We start from the raw sequence: 6,515 nt of genomic DNA on the forward strand, positions 1-6,515 counted from the left end.
CCTGCTACCTGGTTCCTTTCGTCTCCCACAAGACTGGAGACTTGCTGGGATCCTCCGATGGCAAATACTCTGTCCCATCATCAAACCTGTGTCAGATCATGAGTTCTACTTCCAGGCTCAATATATGGTCACCATACCTTTAAGCTGAGTGTTTTACACAAGAATTGTAATAATGGAGTTTCATGTCAAGGCATTTGGCTGGGGTGGGGTGGGAGGGGGTGGAGAGAAACAGTCCAGAACGTCCAGACCCCATCACCATTTAAACCTGGTGTGGAAGCTTCATTTAGATAGGGTTCCGAGAATATAAATAGATAAGACACTAGCTGGGAATGCCTCTGGGGTGAGGCTACTTAGAAAAGAAGAAGGTTTCATAATTAAAAAAATGTTCCAGAGCTTCCTTCCCTTGTAACAGCTGACAGTATATTCCTAGCCCCTTTCCAGCACTTACTCAAACAAAAGGTCACTCATCTACAATCTCTTTAAAGCCTTTGAGATTTCGTAGGAGGTTAGAGTGTCAGGGCTGGAAGCAAACTTAGAAGTGGTCTAATCTACCTTTTCTTTCTTTAGCAGATGAGCCGCCTGGCGGTGTTAAGACTGGGGTGGGACGAGAATATTTGAAAACTGCGTGTGAAATGTCAGACTTACTTAAAATGTTTTGAAAAATAATTTTGGTGCAGAAACGAACAAAGAATTATAAAATATTTTTAAGTTTTAGGTTTAGATTAAAAAATTATTTTTAAGGATAAAAAAGCCCATAAGCATAGCATCATGTACAGAGAAGTTAAATCACTAAGTTGTACGTGAGACTAATGTAACATTGTACACCAACTACACTCAAATAAAAAAGAAAAAAAGAAAGCCCAACAAAGTTGAAGTCCCTATGTTCCCTTCTTTTTTTTTTTTTTTTTAAGATTTTATTTATTTATTTGAGAGAGAGAGAATGAGAGACAGAGAGCATGAGAGGGAGGAGGGTCAGAGGGAGAAGCAGACTCCCTGCCGAGCAGGGAGCCCGATGCGGGACTCGATCCCGGGACTCCAGGATCATGACCTGAGCCGAAGACAGTCGCTTAACCACCCTATGTTCCCTTCTTAATCATATTCCTGTCCTTTCCCAGAGGAAACCATTATCACACATTTGGTATATGTTCAGTCCGTGCATTTACACTTTTGCTCATGTATGTATTATATAACTGTAATATATATTGCTCATATATAATTATACAGTTATTTTAATTGATAGAAGTGGTAACATAGCATTCTGAAATCTGCTTTCTGAAAATTCTGATGGCAAACAATACTTCAGTGAACCACCTCTGTGTGTGTGTGTGTGTGTGAATTTCTTGAATTATATCTATCTATCTATCTATCTATCTAATCACCTATCTATCTTACTATGTATCTAGACATGGAATTAATTGCTGGGTCATTGAGCATTTTCAGCTTTACTATATATTGTCTTATTCCTTTCTGGAGTGGAATTCTTGGTTGTTCTATCTTCATCAACACTTCCTATGGCTAGACTTTAACATTTTTATAAATCTGATTGGGGTGGAAGGTTTGTTATCTTAGTCTTTTACTGTGCATTTGTTTTTTATTAACAGTGAGCATTTTTCATGCATTTATTGGCCATTAAAGTTTCCTGTTTGTTGTGAATTGCCTACTGATATTCTTTGCCCATTTTTCTATTGGGTTATGTCTTTTTCTTACTGACTAGCAGGAATTTCCTGAACTCTGGATATTATTTCTTTGTTTTGATGTGCAGTTCATATTTTTTCCCAGTCTTTGGCTTATCTTTTAACTTTGTTTATGAAGTCTTGCTTTTACAGAACTTTTACATTTTGGGGTAGTGAAAATTAACAGTCTTTCCATTTGTAAGGAGGCTGTCCTATACCCTTTCACCAAATCAAGGCAGGACCAAGTAGACCCCGATCATTTCAGTGTCTTTCAGGCTGCTGGTGAACAAGTCAGTCGGCACAGATATTGTAATGAGACATACTGTGATAATTAGCAGCGGTCAGTCCGTCTCAGGTGTCAGGACGCTCTTGCCTTCTGGAAGGAGCTTTGGGTGAGGAGTCCAGTCTACTGCTGGCTCTGTTCCTAATGCTGTGACTTTGGTAGAGGAGCTGAGGGGTGGCAGGATGAGCAGTGAAAGTGACACCAGAAGACCTGGTTTCCAGGGCTACCGCTAACTCCGCTTGATCCTCAGTTTCCTGATATGTGAAGAAAAAGGGTGCTGTCTCAAAGGGCTGGATAGGGGTGAAAATGCTTGGTGAGATGAGAGATAAAAGCAACATGGTGTCATTTCTCACTTCTGTGGGCTTCAGTTTTCATGTCTGTAGAGTAAGAGTCACAAGAACTAGGCTTTCCCTTTGCAGCTTGACAGTAGCCTGCGATTCTGTGACTGGGGTGAAAACAGACCATCCGGATCAGAGCGGGTAGCAGGCGGCCTCTGGTGACTTAGGACTCTTGGTAAGGCCACCTTCTGGAACAAGAAGTCTTATGAGGCCAATGAGATCATCCAGTATCCCTTCCTCTTCCCGTCCATCCATTCTTCTTCTACTCTCCTTTCTTCCATTCCCCACACTTGCTATACTTCCTGGAACACTCAATCCCATGCTTCCTGGCTAACTTCTGTTCCTTCTTCAGATGTTCTTTGTCTTTCTGGGCAGCGTCCCCTTGGAGGCTTTTCCTGATCCCTCAGATTCTGTGTGTGATGCTCTTCCCATGGGATCCCGTAGTGCCCTCACAACCCTTATCATTGCACGCACCACACTTACTTTAATCGTCTGCAACCCCGAATAGAATGTAAACCTGGGAGCATGGGAGGCCATGTCTTGTTCACTGCTGTATCCCCAGAGCCCATTCTAGTGCCTGGAACATAACAAGTACTGAAATCCTGTTGAATGAATGAATGAATGAATGAATGAATGAGTGTATATACAGGCACCATGCTAGCAGCATGAATACAGAAATAAATAAGGCAAAGCCTAAGCTCTCGAGGAACTAAACAGTCTCGTAGGGAGCACAGACATGCAACCAAGTAACTGGAATGTTGCAATGCAACAACAAGCAACAGAAATCTGTTCACAATGCAGATACATAGAGAGGAAAGAGTTTAGTGGGTCAAAGAAAGCTGTACGAGAGGTAGGTGAACTGAATCTTGAAGGGATGAGCAGGAATGTGTTAATCTGAGAAAAGTCAAGGTTGTGCCAGGCAGAGCAGCAGCATATTTATTCAGGAATTTACTCAACAAATATTTGTTGAAGCCCTACTATGTGCTGAGCACTGCTGCAGGTGTGTGGGGGGGGAGTGAGCACAAAGAGAAACAGCCGCCCCTGGAGTCCCTCCCCTCCTCCTCCTCCGACCCATGTCATCCTGTGCTTCTGCACGTCTCCAGCCAGTGTGGGCGTTTACTGCATATGGAGTCCCATGGAACAGTTGGCGTACCTTTCCTTGATCCAAGAGAACAGGGTCTTGGCTGGTTTTGTGCTGAGGAGGACGTGAGGGTTTGTGTTTCTCAGTGTTTTGATCAAAGGCACACAGCTGTTACGTGAGAACGCCTTGGAAATGTAATCTGAGTCCCCTAAGGCACCTCACCATCTGTCTCAGGCCACAGTTTGACCGAGGACTATCTTTGGCCCAACACCCCTTACATGGGTCAAATGTTAACACAGGCATTTGCTAAAGGGAAAGAACAAGTACGAAAAAAATACAATGGAATAAAGTCTGGAAGAAGTTTCAGAACTCAACCTATGTGATGATGCAGGGTTTTCATGGAGAAGATCAGTGGAAAGAAATACAGACAGCTGTAAACAGGTGAAAGATAAATCATAAAGGGGTTGTTTTATGTTAAGACTAGAATTTCCATTTCCAGCAAGTTTGGGGCCCATTTATATAGAGTGCTAGAAAGGAAATGATCTTCTTTATTGTCTAATTGAGTTCTACTGATTTACCAGAGTAAGTCAGCTTGTTCTTTAGAACCAATCCTCTTTTCCAGCTGATGGGCTGGAGGGGAGTGGCAGAAGGTTTATAATGAGAGAGAGACAGAGAGAGAAGAGAGGGGAGGGAAGGGGAGAAGAGGAGAGAGAGGGAGGATGAACATGTTGTATCATGTGGAAATATTTATCTACATTTTATTTTATTTTTTAATTTTATTTTTTTAGAGAGAGAGAGAGAGCATGCATGCACAAGTGGGGGCTGGGAGGGGCAGAGAGAGAGAGAGAGAGAGAGAAAAATCTCAAGCAGACTCCACACTGAGCGCGGAGCCCTATTCAGGGCTCCATCTCACAACCCTGAGATTGAGACCTGAGCTGAAATCAAGAGTTGGATGCTTAACTGACTGAGCTGCCCAGGCACCCCATCTGCATTTTAATCTTTTAAGTTATATAATCCTAGTGTAAGGTGAATAATGACTTTACAACGCACCAGAGTACTTCTGTGCTCACCCCCACATCTCCTCCCTCAGAAGCCAACATCTCCACCTTTTCACTGATTCATTTCACGTTTACTTACATATTTTTTTTTAAAGATTTTTTTATTTATTTGACAGAGAGAGATACAGCGAGAGGGAACACAAGCAGGGGGAGTGGGAGAGGGAGAAGCAGGCTTCCCACCAAGCAGGGAGCCCAATGTGGGGCTCGATTCCAGGACCCCGGGATCATGACCTGAGCCGAAGGCAGACGCTTAACGACTGAGCCACCCAGGCATCCCTACTTACATATTTTTAAATAACGTGTTTGCATTACTCCTTGAGTTTTCAATTTTAAGCATTATATTGACTTCTTACTACAGTAGAAAAAGCTTATTTCTTTTTACTCCTACCCCCTCCATGTCTCAATAGAGTTATGCCTTAATGTTATTTAGCTCAATATTCATTTTTTTTTTACATTAGTGTTGTGGAAATGCTATTCATAATTGAGCCATGTAATAAACTGTGACTATTTTTCATTTTCTGTACAAAATTTAATTTTTTCCTGGTGGTAAAAATTGGCACCTTTTTGTTTGCTTGCTTGCTTTTCTAATACTTATCAGTTCTTCAACTACAAATTTTGCTGATTCTCTAAAACTCCTTTCAAGATATTCAGGTGTATCAGACTTCCTAGTGGTTTGCATTTTCCAGAAGGCATCTCTCATGGCCACCTGACCTACTCTAGTGTGGACCAATGGCTGTTTATTCCAAGGTATTCAGACATCACTTTGCCACATCCATTCACGATTATCTTGGCATCCCCTTAGAATCTGCGGTTTCTTGGATCCCATGTCCTCTTTCACGGGTAAAGCCCTCATTTTTGTGGAGCACATCATCTGGGGCTAAACTAATGGGAGGTGAATTATTTGAAGCCAAGCATGTCTGAAAATATCTTTACCCTTTCGCTGGATGGATAGTTGACTGGGGATAAAATTCTCAGTTGGATATAGTTTTTCTTCAGAATTTTGAAGTAATTTCTCCATTGCCTACTAGCTTCCAGTGTTGCTGGTGAGGAGTTGGGCACCAATCTGATTTCTTCTTTGCATGTTTTCTTCTCCCCCATATGATTTCTGTTTCCTGCAAGTTGCTTTTCTTCTGTTTATTTTGGGCTCTACTACTTTTTCTGCTAATATTTAAGTATGTGGACTAAAAACTGCTAAGACTCTTTGAGGACATGAGACAGGCTTCTGATTGTGCAATTCTCTATAAGATGAGCTATTGAGGCCTTTTTTTCTTCTTCTTTTTTTAAGTTTTTATTTTAATTCCAGTTAGTTAACATGCCGTGTTACATTAGTTTCAGGTGTATGATATAGTGATTCATCACTTACATACAACACCTGATGCTCATCTTGATAAGCACACTCCTTCATCCCCATCACCTATTTCCCCCACCCCCCTGTCTGCCTTCCCTCTGGTCACCATCAGTGTGCTGTCTATAGTTAAGAGTCTGTTTCTTGGTTTCTCTCTCTCTCTCTTTTCCCTTTGCTCATTTGTTTTGTTTCTTAAATCCCACATATGACTGAAATCATATGATTGAAATCAGTCTTTCTCTGACTGACTTATTTCACTTAATACTCTCTAGCTCCATCCATGTTGTTGCAAATGGCAAGATTTAATTTTTTGTGGTCGAGTAATATTCCATTGTATATATTACCACATCTTCCTTATCCATTCATCAATTGATGGACACATGGGCTGCCTCCATTTCTTGGCTATTGTAAATAATGCTGCTATAAATATAGGGATGCGTAAATCCCTTTTAACTCATCTTTTTGTATTCAAAATTCCCAGTAGTGAAATTGCTAGATCATAGGGTAGTTCTATTTTTAAATTTTTGAGGAACTTCCATGCTTTTTTCCACAGTGGCTGCACCAGTTTGCATTCCCACCAACAGTGCACAAGGGTTCCTTTTTTCTCCACATCCTTACCAACACCTGTTATTTCTTGTGTTTTTTATTTTAGCTATTTTGACAGGTGTAAGGTGATATCTCACTGTAGTTTTGATATCCCACATCTTTTCATCTATCTGTTGGCTGTATGTCTTCTT

Source organism: Leptonychotes weddellii, chromosome 11, assembly GCF_054177405.1.
Source record: "Leptonychotes weddellii isolate Sample4059 chromosome 11, ASM5417740v2, whole genome shotgun sequence".
NCBI classification, from domain to species: Eukaryota; Metazoa; Chordata; class Mammalia; order Carnivora; family Phocidae; genus Leptonychotes; species Leptonychotes weddellii.